The sequence below is a fragment of the Eleginops maclovinus genome, chromosome 22, assembly GCF_036324505.1.
Source record: "Eleginops maclovinus isolate JMC-PN-2008 ecotype Puerto Natales chromosome 22, JC_Emac_rtc_rv5, whole genome shotgun sequence".
NCBI lineage: Eukaryota > Metazoa > Chordata > Actinopteri > Perciformes > Eleginopidae > Eleginops > Eleginops maclovinus.
This window is the reverse complement of record NC_086370.1, coordinates 18,519,677-18,536,141: the sequence shown is the minus strand read 5'-3', so window position 1 is coordinate 18,536,141 and position 16,465 is coordinate 18,519,677. Positions and strand designations below refer to the sequence as shown.

The 16,465-nt window shown below is 40.0% G+C and overlaps 1 protein-coding gene across 2 annotated transcripts in view; it reads right to left on the bottom strand.

The window, feature by feature from the left end:
* Positions 1-16,465, bottom strand: part of chrm3a (cholinergic receptor, muscarinic 3a) — a 68,822-nt gene that overhangs the window by 37,758 nt on the left and 14,599 nt on the right. The window contains exon 2 of one of the 2 annotated variants that reach the window (XM_063874196.1): positions 8,188-8,302. The exons of the other annotated variant lie outside the window; for it this stretch is intronic. The gene's annotated coding sequence lies outside the window, so the exon portion shown is untranslated. The remainder of the gene's footprint in view (positions 1-8,187; positions 8,303-16,465) is intronic. 2 annotated transcript variants of the gene reach the window in all.

The following is a 16,465-nucleotide window of genomic DNA, read 5'->3' as shown; positions in this document are numbered from 1 at the left end:
AATCTCGACACGTCGAGATTAAAGTCGACATGACATTTCAACTTTATTCTCGACATTTCGAGTTTAATGTCGACATGTTGACTTTAAAGTCGCCGTGTCGACTTTAAAGTCAACATGTCGACTTTAATCTCGTCACGGCAAAAATATTTTTTTTCTTCATATGTGGCCCTAATACTCCGTCGTACTTTCAGCTATTACTCAGAAACAGCAAAAAAAAAAACATAAAAAGATCAATTCAAAAAACATCCACAGCACAGTAATCATCTCCGAGGACGTCACGGAGAAATGCATCTGTTCCAATTGCATTGCTAATTCTGGCACAGATTAGCATAGCCTGTAAAGAATTGCTGATATCACTAAAACAGGCTATACTAATTAAAGCCAGAATCATCAATCAGATCTTCCGACACCTTGACCCCTGAAATTGGAAAAGGGTTTCAAGCATTGGAAATGAATAAAATGTTAGCATTAGAAGGTGAGTAGATGAACTGGGAGATTAAAATAAGAATAAAGCAGAAACCAGATGCTTACATAATAATAATAAAAATAACAACACTTTACCTCCTGAGTTAAATTTGAAAAAACACATTCATTAAACATTACAAAAACTATCTTTTTACAATCCTGGTAAAGTGAAAACTAATGAGAAAAATAAGGTTTCTTGGCTGGACATTTGCAGACAGGAAATAATCTGCATCACCAAGCAACTATCCAGCATCTATACATGAAGGTATTTAAAAACAAGCCTCAATGCATTGTCCTGTACAGAATGATCAGTGCCAGTAGCCACAGTTACAGTGAAATCATGAGCGTCCTCAGAGAGATGGTAATTAAAGTGCACTCATGGGGTGCAATGCCCAGTATTTCCTTCATCATGGCGGCATTGAATGGTATTTTTTTCTCCACTTCACATGTCATTAATAAAAAACAGTACTGACATATTGACATATATGGATATCAAATCCTAAATCTGTTTTTTGAGTAATGCCTCTGCACCTCCTTGGTTAGAGCTTGTGGTTCACAGTCTAAAAATGTAATTTGTACTTTCTCTCTGCCCATGCCCTGCCTTCTGAGATTGATATTGGGTGAAAGTGGTGTTCAATTCATGGAGGTATCAGCAAGCACATACCTCTCTTTGAGAATTCAACCCTGAGTGTTCAGCACATGGTGCAGCTCTGGAGCAGAGACAGGGTCCACAGGACGATTGTCCCTTCGTTCCATGAGCAGTTTTTATCACACAGAATGAGAATCTGTGAATTTTAAAGCACACAATGCCTCACAGTAGCACCAGTTTCTCCATGATAACCTGCTTATACTAGATGTCCTGTTGAAAAATAAGTGGAGCTAAGGAAAGGGAGGGTGTGAGACAGAGAGTGAACAACGCAGGGGAGACTTAGGAAGGTAAAAGACAGAAAACATGTGGACGAAGAACTGCGTCTCAAGATAAGAATATATACCTTTGGTTACAGCTGAGAAACAGTTGGATCTAAAATATTGTAGAATTTTCTAGCAGAAAACAACAAGGAGTGAGAAAGAGGAGAAATGACGTCCCAAGTGTTTGGTTCGGTCGGCTCTTTTGAGACCTTTGTGATTAAAGCACGGGAGGGTACGTCTGTTTGTCAGGACGGTAAATTAGCACTGATAAAGTTCAGCTAAGAAGTCTAAATACTTTACTGTCTATCTGTGGTCCAAGGAATGTGGAAGCTGTAATAATTTATTAATAAGGATAAAGGTCTCAGATACAGTGTTGAGAAGACACATTTTATTATGAAGCATACCTTGATTTCTATCATTAATTTTGTGAAGGGAACATTCCTGAGGGGTTGTGTAAACCGAGCCTGAAGACCGAAAGGGAGAAAGTGTGTTTGCTCCTTTTCAAGCTGGATTTATTTATAACTTTGAGGGAATAAATACAAGATGCACATCCTATTCTTATAGCTGTAGCTTACAAATCTTGCAAAGCCTTTTCACATGGACAACAGGAAGTCTGTTGTGGGAATATCATAGATTTTTTTGTCCTAAATCAAAGAAATGGACATATAAGGATATTGATTTCTTGATGGTGCGTGAAGCAAACATGACTGAGTTGGATGGCAATTAGAGGAAAAGGTTTAATTAAAGTAATTTGGATGTATCCATTGGAGACTGAATGTCTGTACAAAATGTAATGGCAGTCGACAACAGAGAGATATTTCTGTCTGGAACAAAGTGCTGAGACTAACCGACCAGCACTGCCATCCCAAGAGCCAAGCCACGACTATCCAATTTCTTTTTGTTGCAAACTTTTACTTCCCTCAGTTTTATCGGTCCAGCAGTGAAACCCCAGAAATGCTACTCTTGATCAAAGAGAAGCACAGAGATTCTAAATTTAAGTCAAGACCTGGCTGCAAATTGATATACAAAGAGAAACAGAAAAGCCTAAAAAGCAATGATTAAAAGGCAGTTTTTCCTTTTCCAAATATTATTCTGCTGCTTGGCATTGTGTTATTCCACTTTGTGCTCCCTTGTTCCAGTCAATAACCTGTGGTGATAAAACAACACTTTTAGTGTAATGGAGTCAATACGATTTTATTAGATGTCCTGAATAAACTATTTGCCTTTAAATGGACTATTTTGAAACATTTATTTCTACATGTAATTGAGTGCTGTGCCCAAACCAATAAAGTGTCATTTGTACTGCCTGTACTTATTCCTAAATGGCATCCTAATGTCATGTAAGGAAGCAACACTCTTTGGATATTTTCATCCTGATTTGAGCAGTAGTGATTTTTTGTTTGTTTCCCATATTGTGTATAGAATGTAATAAATATTGCAGCCATGTACAGAGGTTAGACTTCAGAGCTGTTTCAACCGATGCATTCCACAACCGCAGAACAACATGTCTGCGGGTTGACTGAAGAGCAGCATGAATCGAAAAAGCCACCACATAAAAATATATTTATGCCACAGGAGAAAAAGTTGGAGAGATACATCTGGACAGTGTCTCCAGCAGGTATGGGACTGTGTGTTCTGGCAGCTGAAGTAGGAAGGATAATAAAACAAGGGAATTTTGAGGTGGGAGGCGTAGGAAAAAATAAATGGAGGTGAGGAAAAAAAAAATATATTGTCGCTCTTAAAGGTATTATTCCCAGAATCTTTTCTAAAGATCAGGAAAGTGCCTTATTTCCCCTTAGCTTTCACTATGCGCATAATATAGGTATGGACATAAAAAATAACAACATAGAAGTGGGTGTTAGGTGTAGAAAAAAGGGTTTTAAGAGAGAGTGAGTCAAGTCGACGTACCAAAATGTTCCCTTTCACAAAATGAACGATACATAACCTGCTAATGGAAGCTGTAACCATAATTCACAGTTATTACTTTACCTGGCAAGCAAAAACTGCTAAGTACAAAAAAGGGACGCCTACATCATTTAAGCTTATAAAAACACTTTGAAAGGTGTTATGATGTTGCTGTAAATGAAGACAATCATCAAGAGATAAGGCAGAAAAGGAGAGAGTTTATATTCTGTTTGAAAGTTTATGTTTTCTTTGGCTAGTGCAGTCATATGCGTTAGGGATAGGGATGATGGAGAGGTTAGAAAGTCTAAGTAGTATAGCTTTGCACAGGTAAAAACTTCCCTTCTATTTGTGCCTACAGGTTATATTTTGGAGTCCAGGGTAACAACAAGGTTATGAAATTAAATTGAAGCGCCTGAAAGGCATAATAAGCTCACAGATAATATAAGACAGGAACCCCAAAGATATAGAGGATTACTGCCGAGCGTAGGGCAGGTTTTCTGCAGCAGGAAAACTGGATCACAGAAAAGTAAAATTGCTGTGGAGCAAACATATCGACTGAAAGAGGCAGCAATTTGAGCAGAAGCTGCCTCTGGACAAAGCCGTCAGTGGATGAGCTGGTGAAGTGCAGGAAAGGGACTTGGCTAAAGGGTTGTGCAATATGGAAGGAAACCAAATTAGATTCATCACGTGCAACGTAATATGTATAATTATCCCCCAAATCTCAGTGAGGGAGGTGAGGAAAGAAGTGAATACTGGGCACATTTCTAAAACAGCAGCCACTGTTACGGAATGTTATTATAAATGAGTTAGCAGTAGACATTTTATGATGTATTATTGACGCACATCACACTTATGCATACTTGAGTGAGAAGGACATAGCACTCAGTGCTGACATGACAGCACCTCTAGGCTGTGACTTCAAATATGACAGCCTTGGGTCTGCAGTGTTGCAGCTGTGCCACTTTCCCTTTCTTAAACACCCATGACTACTTTAAATCTCTCCTCAGAGGCTTTACCTCAAAGCCACAGGGCTCAATCACAGCACCCCTGTGTTTATGAAGTTCAGCACTGTCCACTAAATCCAATAACACACATAAAAACAGCTCTTAAAAAGTATAGAATGGACAGGGAAAGACACAGATAGCGGGCTATATGACAGCAAAGAGGTTAAACAATCCAATGCCATGCTTTTCAGGTGCTGCAATTGGTAAGAAAACCCTACTTTATAACAACTGGGAAGCTGACCAAATCCTGTTCCAAAAAATCCAAACAGACAATCAACATTTAATGAACAGCATACAAAATATTGTTCTTGTGGCTTTTTACACAAGGAAGTGTTGAGTAAGTGTAAAGGATGTAGAATAAAATGGCTCTATCAAACTTTTGTTACTGGTTACTGTATGTAAACTGGTTTGCTTACACCATAACTAGTATTAAATGTGCCACTACAAATATAAAATATCAACTCTGGTATTGCAAGATACTAAATATTTAAGTACTTGGATCAGGACTTTGCCCAAAATAAATGATTAGCACTCCTAAAAAACACCCAACCTTGGCAACTGCTAAAACACTTTTGTTGAAATGAAAATCAAAGAAAACTATAACTGTAAACTGAGATACTAACTTAGCATAGATAGAGTTTTTATGCAGATTGAAAACAAAAAGGAGTGTTTAATCCCACAAATCAAAACACTGTGTGTGTAGACTTGTTGTATCAGAGATTTCCTAACTTAGTCGAGGTTTATTCAGTAATTGCGAGTGTGCGCCCCTGAGATCTGCAGCTGAATAGATAATGGGTTTCTAAAAGGTTTGAAGTATCATAATGCAGAGCCCTGCTGCCTAATGAAGTTCCCTTGGTTTTTCTTCACATGAACTCCCCATTTTCTTCTTTGTGGTACACCATCGGTTTGACAGTGACACACTTGGTTAGCTGCTCCGACAGAGACAGACGGTCAGAATATAACAGCTTGTGGCTTTAAACATTTGAGTGAATGTAAAAATGGAGAGTGTTTTCTGGACATAATGACGCATCTTGCGTCCATGCAAGAATTAATACCAACGTAGACCTAGTGTGGCGTGAGGTCACAGTGACTTCTTCAAAGAAAAACTTTTTAAGGATGGGCAAATGTCATGTCCTAAAATTTCTGGAATATCAATGGACTTCTGTGCTGAAAAGATTTCCCCTGTGATCTCCAATTGTGGGTGTCAGATAAACGAAAACCAATGCTTACTATGTGCCACTATCGTGAAAAGCCAATAAAATGTAACAATGTTACCAATGAAAAAAAAGCATCGAACAGACACATTATTTCAGACAGGTAATCATATTCCCAGGAATGAAACGACAGAAATGGTTTATCTGTGCTTTCATACACACACACACACACACACACACACACACACACACACACACACACACACACACACACACACACACACACACACACACACACACACACACACACACACACACACACACACACACACACACACACACACACACACACACACACACACACACACACACACGCTTCTGAGGATCCGAATTAAATGCAGGCTGACTGAACTCTATCCAATTCTCGATGGTTCTAACCACTCCTGCTGTTGGACATCCACAAATACACAGGGTGACAGACAGTAAACCCATTGAACTCTGCATGGATCATTACACGGAACCTATGCCTCATTCTTTTTCCCGACTAATGACCCTTGTCTTTTTTTCTATGTTTGCTAGAATTCAATGTATTGTCTTGAGTTATTTTCACTTACATAGACTGCATTGATTATAGCCTAAAGGTTCTCTACTCTCATACGGATGCAAGTCTGCTATCAATCACTGCCTCACTGCAACCATGATTTCCATAAAGAGGCACTCTCGCCAACAGCTACGTTTAATAGTAACGTTTTTTTGGATAAGTTGAAGTGAATTCTGCATTTTATCAGACAAAAGGCTTTGCCACAGGATGCACAGCGTCATACAAAGTCAGCGTTGTTTGTTCTTGTCTCTCTATTTGTTTTTATTCAGAAAATAAGGACCAAAGAGAATTCTAAAAGCTTGTTTCTGATCAGGGACACTCGAAAAACAAATGTTTGGATGTAAGCTTTAGGCTATGGATCAATAAGGTCTAACCTACAGTACACAACCAAAATGTTAAATATTTTTCAAATCACCACCAGTACCTTTTTGTTTTCACCCCTGAAGTTAAAACCTGCCCTTTACATGTGCAGTAAGATCTTGCCACACTCATTTGTATAACAGAAATACAGGGCCTGGATGCCATTATGTCCGCTGCCAGGTCACAAGTGTAATTTCAGGCCGTGCAAACAACATGCCGGCCGCTCTAATCTGGCTCTTACACGCATATCCATTTCAGTTTCTAAGGAACGGCCTGTCGCCCTCCTGCTGCACTAATACACTGCCTTCAGCATTTCACAGGTTCGTATTCAAAATCAAAGCTCTTGTTTCAATCAAATCACACATAGATTGTGTTCATGCAGCAAAACTGACATTACTACAGGCTATTTATGCATTTCGGGCCCCTAATCACATTGCATATTGTAGCTGTAGCAGTGGTAGTAGGATTAGTGTTTTGTATTGTGGTTCTTTTTTCAGGATATATTCATTATTATCTTTGTTTATTTTATTTTTGTGTGATGATATTTAGTTTCTGCAGGTAATAACTTACAGATGGTCAGCACCCGCCACTGAGTGCTGCTTCCCTATATGGCCCTTTGCTTATGCTAATAACAAACTGCCTGGAATGTGCATCCAAATTATCATCAGGCAAGATCCACCAACGATTTTACACGAGTACATTTTACTGTACTTTATTGGCTTCATGGATGAGACACAAGGTTTTCTCTTTTCTGATGCAAGAAAACGTTTAATGTCTATATATTTGTGTTATTTTCAACAAAGCCCAACAATGAATTGACCCCATTAAACAGTACCGCCTGTGTAGCCAAACTACCATAGACCCAGTTGCCCAAAAACTACTGAAAACACATCAATGAGCCCTATGTTCCCTAAATATGATGAACATGTGCATAAAAGGTCGATTTTGAATCCATCCCATATAGACCTCCCTGCAGCGTATGGAAGCTAAGTGTGTATTTATCTGAAGCGTTAAAAAAGAAATCCACCTCATGCTGTTGTCTGACCAAACTTCAAGCTTCAGTACCCAGCGAATGAAGGGAATTACTGAGAATTAAATACATTGCTAAGATTTATCTTTTAATTCTTTAATAGGAATAACATGGTTAGAGTGCCGTAAACAGAGAAGGGTGAATATATTGTATTTAGTGATGTGCAAGAACTTTTGTTGTTCGTTTGTTTGTTTGTTTTTGTCTGTCTAATCGGAATCCAGACAAAGAAACATTTGGATAATGGCAGCCTCATTTACTCCCTCAGAGCCGATATAGACAGCATTTTTAGTAAATGGACTGCATTTATACAGCACTTTATGTCATTTAACAGAGAGGACGTGCCATTATGAAACACATGCATGGAGACAATTAAGGTCTTTGGTGACGGATCAATCCCTGTCATGATATGTTTGTCAGACACAAGCTCACACACACATGCATGCTTAATTTGGAAAATAAAGCTTAGTTTTTTATCCTGATTAGTTATCAAAACATGGGGCAAAGAAGAAAATGGCATTTCCATGAGTGGAGGCAGGGGGGAAATATTCAATTCCATGTTCAACTTTTTCTTTTCTAAGACATCACTGATAAAAGCCAAGAAAAAGAAATGAGATATTGTTCTGTTTTAGAGGACTTCATTTAAAATGTCTACTGTAACATGAACATTGAGCTTGGAGCTGCACATTGTGCCAAATGCTGACAGAAGGGGGAAGATGGTGTCATTTGTGAATACAAGAGATTCTCTGACTCTTAACTCACCGAATGTTTTGGGGAGGTGAAGTGTCTGGAGGTCACCTTTCAGCGGAGTGCCTTTCGGTGTCCATGATGTCTACTGCGGGTGCACGATTATCCTCCTCCGAGCGGATCATGGTGTCTGGGAGGCAGACAGGGAGCAACAGGGCAGAGGGAGAGGAAAGGAGAAAGTGTTTAAGAGGATGAGTCCAAATTAGGAAGTCTAACACCTAAAGCGTACTATATTTTTTAGATTTTCAAATGACAGGCAAGCTTCAACAGTTGGAAAAACACATCACGACACGTCATTAACGTTTCAGCCAATATGAGCTCTCATTCTCTCCATGAAACATACATTCAGCCTTTTACAGTAGAGCCAAAGTTCATTAGTCAGCCACTAATTTGTATATCTTCCTGTGTGTCGCTGCCAAAAAAGCTCATATTGCTCAGTAATCTACCTTTCCATTTGCAGCATTGGTAAATTATTTCTCTATGCAATATGTTTTAATCAAGGATCTATTTGAGTTGTGTAGCTTCCATTCCCCACTGGATAATATCTGTCAAAGGGAAGAATGGCATGTCTTCATGACTCGGGAAGTGTTCATGCCTTATATAGTCTTGGTCTAGTAGAGTTGCCTGCTGCACATAACTGGATCTAGCCAGGGGCTAAGGAAACAGACCTTATGAGAGCTCATTAAAGCAAGTCTTAGGAGACAAATATGAATGTACTATTTAAAAAGGGGAAAAAAAAGGAGCCTCCTTTCAAAAATAATCAAAAGTAATGGAGCGAATCCAAGACTGGAAAGACTATTATTAATAACGGAAGTCATAGCTGGGCTGGATGGGTAAATGTAAAGAGTGACAAATAGGAGGACGTCAATGCAGGGAGTCAGTATTAATATCCAAACAATTCATCCCCCTTATGAAACAAATGAGCACCCTGGTTTCCTTTCCGTGTTACACTTACAAATTACACCTCAAAGGTCAGTCGAGGAAGCATTTCTGTTGTAATGGGGAGTTAGATGACATTTCGGGACAAGGATGATTCCCTTTGTAACACTGGCATTTTCACTGGCTGCATAAAGATCAAACTAATTTAAATAAAAATCCACGACTGTTTTCTTGCATTGTATAAAAAGGCATCCCAACAAGATGGAGTACTTCATCCTAATATGGACGACCTAGCTTACTTAGCCTATCTGCTCCATTTAGCTGAGTCTGCAGGGGCGTTCTCGAGTGAGATATAAAGAGAACTGAACGAGACAATTACCATTTTCAAGTTTCCACTTTATAATCTGAAAACGGGCTTGATCGGAGTCTCCATTTGCATGTAATACCCTGTGAATGAGGGGGCTCTTCCCACAATCGTATGAAATGGTAATTATCCTGATAGAGTGTGAATGTGAATGTACAAAAGCTTACCAATTTGAAACTGAAATGTGTCACACAGTACATGTGAGGGCCCCTCCTTTTATGTAGCAGATAAAAGGTCAAGTAATTAAACAAGCTTTAGCTCTCAGTCTCATACTGAATTACTCTGAAATCTTGAAATGCTCTTTTTGCAAAATGCAGCTGGGAGGAATATGAAAAGAAACTAGTGTTTAGTCAGTGAACTTTCTTGCATGTTATAATATACATTGTTACACCAGACACCTAGAAGGGACAAGGGAAAATCAATGTTCAAATGTTTAGATTTGAACTATGAACAGAACTTATTGTAGTATAACACGCAGCAGAAAAAAGTTCGAAAATTACAGTTTTACGGGAGCGAGCAAGATAAGATCAACTTCTGTAGGTGTTACTTTGTTCATGCATGGATTAATATGCGTGTTTCTTCAGTGTTTATGCAGTAAGGATTGATAGATATCTAATGCCTACCTACATTACATTTGTCATTTGAGATATGCTTATTTATCAAGTGTCAGGTCAGATGTCTTTTCACAGTATTCCACTTCATGCACATCCTTTTTCAGTAAGCTAAAGTTCGTTTGATTCAGTAGCATGATACAGACTCCATTAAATTTGCAATAGATGAATATCCAGTTTGTGAGCACTTCTGTTATAACCAGGCCAAGCATAAACTTACAAATAGATAGTAAACCCCATGCGTGCATTTAGCCGCAGTAAAACTTGTTGGTGCAAGGTGAAAAGAACCACCTGGTGACTTCCTGTTTATTAAAGGAGGCACAGAGGAGTCTACATCCTCCTCAGGCCAACATTGCACAACAGGGCCACAGTGGTACACAAAAGAAACCACAGAGGCAACAACTTGAACATGATAGGTTGGATTTTGAGGATTAAACACTTCACATCTCATGACACTGACTCACACTCACACATCTCTCCATCTCTTAAGTGCGGTCCCTTATCTCACCCAGCTGTAGTCCAATATAAATCTACCAGCAAAGCTCTTCACATTTATTGGCCGAGAACACATTGATATCACCTTTCACTGACTGTTTATCCTGCCGAGCGGGTGACACAAAGCGAGAACTACACAGAAAACCTGCCCTTGATTAATGTCTTTTACGACCTATCTTATTTGACTCAAACACCCAGTGTCGAGTTGATTTAGGACCGGCAAGTTCTGTTGGGCTACGATAAAAAAGGGGGTTCTAACTTCTTTGAATGCTTATGCAAAAGGAGAAGAATGTTTACCGAGCCTGCTTCTGATAAAGAGAATATCCAACAGCATCTTAACCTTGCAGCATTTTACTTCATTTCACCACGGTAACTGCTTCAAATGACTCAATATCTAATGACCTGCTTTTTAGGACTTTGCGAGAGCCTTTGCTCTGTACCTCAGAAGGTGTCTTACAAATGGCTTTTTTTTTTATTAAGTGATGGTGTGGAGGAGTATATGTTGTCTCCAGCAGTAATATGCACCAAGGAATGTGTAGGAGCAGGGCAGTTACTGTGAGAGAGAGAGAGAGAAAGTCAAAAAGATACACATACTGAAAGACGGAGACAAAAGGACAGAAAGTATGTGTTTCTAACGGTTGAACTGCAGCTGAGATTAAGCCAAGGTCATCCTCTTACTTATGACATACATGGAGCCAGACTGATCCTCTCAGTTGGATGCTCTCCATCCGCTCCCACTGATAAGAGAGGATACTTCATGTGCAGCATGCAGACACCAGGGCTCTGCATTGTGAGGATCCAGAGTGATTAAAACCACATTTGGATTTCGCTATAATCACCGTGAAAAAGGGCAGTTTTCTCACATACATGCCTTTTTATTTTTTGCTTTGAAGAAAAGGCCTTTAACATGTAGTTTAGAAGCCATTTTAGACTTCATCCGTCTGAGTACATTACCAAAACAAATACGTTTGCCTACGATTTCTGCAGTTTATGCACTGTAAAGCAGAGGAAGCACATTTCAGTCACACCTCCCGCTCAGTGGAGAATTATTGTGCTAATGGACCTTTCCAGCTACAAAGGTGGACGGGGATATTCTGTTAATTGGTTTATGCATGTCAGACGGGAAACTCAATTGCAGGCTATCAAAGCGGCCTGAAACAGCTTAACCCATATAAGACCTTTAGAAAGACTGCCAACAGTCCACATATTTCTCCTTAGTGTATGAAGCCTGAGTTAGAGGTGTACGTGCAACTCTCTGACCAGCAGGGCAGCTCTGCTGTCTCCAGATCAACAGTCTGTCACCACCCTGCCAGCTAAAGCAAGCTTTAAAATTTATGAGATAAAAAAAAATCCTTCTAGCACATCGGAGAGGACACATTTTAGCTTCTTCCGTAAGCCTTCTGTTGCACTCAGGGAGGAACATGAATTAAAGAAGAGGGCTCGGTTAAGGACAGCAGCAAGAGAGAGAAATATGGGTGATAATAAGTCTGTTAGGTGAGACATTGGTGTTTATAGAGATTAGATGATGCGAGCTGCCAGTCTCACGTAATTGCATGATGATCGTAACATATTTTACAGTGTTTAAGAAAGCGCCAATAAAATTATGTTGAGATGATATTTGAAGTACTGGGAGGATGGTTTGTGATGCAAACAGTAGAATGCGATTTTCCAATCAAAATGCACCTTCCGTTGCTTGTATATGACTTTCAGCACACATATCAAACTGAATACTGAATTTGTGCATCACCCTAACAGAAAGCATGCTCCTAACTTACCAGAGACATAATGTAAATCTGTAAGCCATCTGCCATTCACCCCCCCACCACAACACACGCACACGCACACCCTGCCTCAGGGGTTTTGTAAATGGCCTCATCCAAAAGTTCAATCGAATGGCCGAACTCCATGCAAGCTTCTGTGACTCAGAAAGGTTCACAGACTGATCACCATAACTACAGCTGATGAGCTCAACATGCGATGCTTCCTGTTAAATGAGCCTTAGTCCATGGAGGTGAACCAATTGGCAGGAAATGAGACCAAATTGATTGGGAAACAGATGGAAGAGAAGCAGGCACTGTATGAAGCTCATGAGACTGTGAACGAAGGAAATAGATGAGGGTGGAGGATGAGGGTGAAGATGAGAGAGAGTGAGCATCAGCGGATTGATGAAAAAAGGCTTAGAAGAGAATGAACCCATTTCTTCCTCGAAATCAATGAATGGGTGAAGCTATCTGAGTAAAAAGTACACATTTTGGCAAGTGACACTCAGGTCTGTCAGCTTTAATGAGTTAAAAACATCAAAAGCAATCTGCCACACTGTAATTTGCTCTCTATGTTTCCAAGTAAAGAGACAAGAGTAACACAGAACGGCCTTGAAAAAGTGCCAAAAGCAAAACATTCCCGCCCTCACATTTGTTAAAAAGGTTCTAAAGAGATCTGCACAGAGACCTTTTATTCGATGTCAGAGCCAATTTTAGGAAAAGATTCAAGATTCATTCAATCTCTGTTTTCAGACATCAACACTGACGGCAGGACAGCCTTTTCTGACCTCTGAAAAGACAGAGTACTAGACAGTTGCCAAGCACTTCCAAAAGCACAATCTGTGATCCAAATATAAACACAAGGGTCACACCGCCACCAAAATTCAAAAGGGAAACTGCTTTGCACTCTGAAATAGGAACATCTTTTTATATTGAATTGTAGACGGCAAATAAATCAAAGTTATTAATGTTGTCGGAAGCTGTTTGTCATCATTCAGACAAATCCTTCAGTTATTTATTTTGCGATTTGAAAGAAGACGGCAAACCAGCAGCATGAATGTAAAATAATGCCTCCTAATAACCTCCTTTGCCGAGGAAGCAGTCAAAGAAACATACAAGCAAACCTTAAATTACCTATGGCCTTTGCATCCAGGATCAAGTCTTTAGCTTACATATGATGGCATTGACAACAAAGACGCTCTGATGCAACACTGAAGCGTGTGCTGTGTGCGTAATACCTGGCTCTTGAAGCGCCCTTTAACACCTGCTGTGTAAATACACCATCTATGCTGAATGGCCACTCAGATAAAAACCTTTTGTGAAGAGGGAATATTAAACATTGCAATATAAATACATCTTCTATGGGGGCATGCAAACACACACACAGAGACAGACACACTTTCCTGTGTTTAGCTGACTTCTCTCAGTCGAGGTCAGTGGATTACACTCCATCTTGTAGGGCCGGAAATGAAAGCTTCAAATAAATCTCTATACATGAGGGCACAGCAGCACAACCCCCCACCCCACTTCACTTCTAAAGTGACAAGTAGTGTTGTAGAAGATGTCAGGGTGTAATATAGTTGAAAAGCAAAAGAATAGCTCTTGTTATAAAGTTTTAGAGAAATAGGGAATAACATTTAGAGAGATTCATGATCAAAATAAGAAGAAACATTTAGACCTTGGAGAAAAGATCTCAGGAAAAGATCTCTTTTTCACTGTGAATACATCCAATTTGAAATCTGTCTTGCAGAATACTTCACACCACTGCTGAATTTAGATGTGCCATTGATCCCGGAGAAGTAGCCAGTGTCAGATAATAACAGATCTTAGCCAAGCCAAAACAAATTGCAGTCAAATGTATTCACATAAAATGCTTTAAATGAACGGGTGGTTAGCAAAGCGCAGAATGCATGAGACTAGACTGGTTTGAGGATGAGACTTGTATGCTAGTTACAGTATCTGTCGGGAGTGTGAATTAAGAACCCGAGTGCGGTCTTCACATCATTAACCCGTCGGAGCTACACTGACCTTAGATGTTCATTTGATCTCGTCATGTTTTGGTGGAAGTGGAAAGGGGTGAGGGTACGGGGCGCCCCTTTGATGTTGTAATTCAACATTTCTTTTATCTCTCGTGAAGCGTTTGAGAAGGGGCTGGCAGTCTAAAAACTCAATTCGAGCCACTCTGAATGTAAGCCGACAGCATAAGAGGAGGCGTGAGGCACGGAGGTGCGAACGACACGGGGGAAAGAATTAAAGCAACTATTAGGACAAATGGGACCACAAACCGAGCAACACAAACAAAAGGAGCAGTTACAATCTGCTCTCTTTAACTGCAGGGGAGAAATCCTGAACAATCAGCTGCACCAGCAGTGTCTGGTGGCGAGATGACCAAAGCACAACCTAATTCGTGTTTATGAGCTGCTCTTGTGTGATATCCAGCTGGTGTACAAATAAGCTTCTCATTGAATGTCCATGTTGATGGTAAGCTTTGTGTTTGATTGATAATTGAAAGCAGCTTGCTTGAGAAATGGTGTGTGTCATTCTGCACAGAGGGAATTTCTTCAGCCCATTTAGCAAGCCATCAAATGGGGCTTTATCACCACAAATACCACAAAGTGGCATGAAAACATTCAGAATCCCAAACGCTCAAAGCTCTTAGTGTTCTCTCTCAGCCAAATCTGCGTAGGTTGTTGTCCTTATAAAGTGTATTGTACCTTAGTAACAAGTTGGAAGAAAAGTGGGATGAAATAGGAGGATTGAAGGGAAGAGGAGGCGGTGGGTTGTGTGTTTACGTGTCTTCGCATGTGTTTGCTGTGTATACGACCAGGACTGGCAGACCCCCCGCCCCTGCATTCTTTCATGACTGTGAAAAGATGCACTGCAGGTGAGGAGTGAGGAGATAGGAGCGGAGGTGGAGAAGAGAAGAAGCAGATGCATGGCTTTTTACATTAGGCCTTTCATCTCTCTCCTGCCATCGGTCATCAGAAATGGGAGAACAAAACTCCCAAAACACTGCACTCTATTCCAATTTCATTTAGCATCGGCTGAGACACGAAAAAATGAGAAAAAATAAAGAAAGCAATAGAACAATGTCCCAAAAGGACCCAAAACAATTATTCATGCACAAAGGAATTTAACTGCAATCTTTCAGCGCCAGTAAAAACAAAAGAATACTCTCGGTTTTCAAATAGAGATGTTCCTCCATCAGGCCAAAGCTATTTCTAACGTTAATAATATGAAATACTTCCTGTAGACTTTGTAGTCCAAAAAAGAAGCTAAAAATGTAAGCAAAAGGTCAATGCTAATGACATCAGGAGAACAAACTTGTTATGAAATATGTCTCCCTACTTCGCTTGAATCAAATACAGAGTACATTGTACGTCTCAAAAAAACAAACATACAGATGAAGATGAAGATAAAGTATTTTCTCACACAGCCTGTCAGTGAGGCTCGCAGGGGGATTTTTAATATGCTATGGCCACAATTCGACATGCATAATGATGAAAAGTGTTTGTGTTTTCAAAGGATCGCTTCAGAGGGAATCAAATGTTTACGAGTGTAGTGAAAGCTTGCCCTCAGAAATCATGGGAACAACATCTTTGGGCCATTTGTTTGCCTTTACACAAGTTATTTGTCCAGTTAATGCTGCATAAACAGTGAGGAGGAGACTGGGACATTTCACTGGGAGAAAATGTTGAAAACTGAGCAATGAAGGTGAAGAGATCCCAAGTTTTTCGTATATCTAATAATCCTGTAGATGAAATAAGAACCACAAAGAATGACAATTGAAACGCACTTCTTCCGAAAACTGCGAGAAGAAAACGCCATCGACGCAGAGCAGAATGTTTTCTTACACCAGTGATAAAACGGGTATTCTTCACTTTTCTCCAAAAAGCTGCTGTGAACCACAGTTATGACAGCTGAAGGGTTATTACCAATTAGACTGGCTGTGTCTCTATGCATGTGTGACAGGGAGGGGGGGGGGACAGAACAGCTGAGCCTCTGCCACAGGAGGTGACAAGGAGAGACACAAGAAGCAGCAGTCAACCAGTCATATAGAAAGAAATCTCCTCAGGACCACAGAAGGGAGAACAGAAACGACAAGAGAGAAGGATTAAGATACCGAGCCTTGCAGCTGGTGATAGAAAAATATGAGCGATATGTGGTTTTATCAGACAACCTGC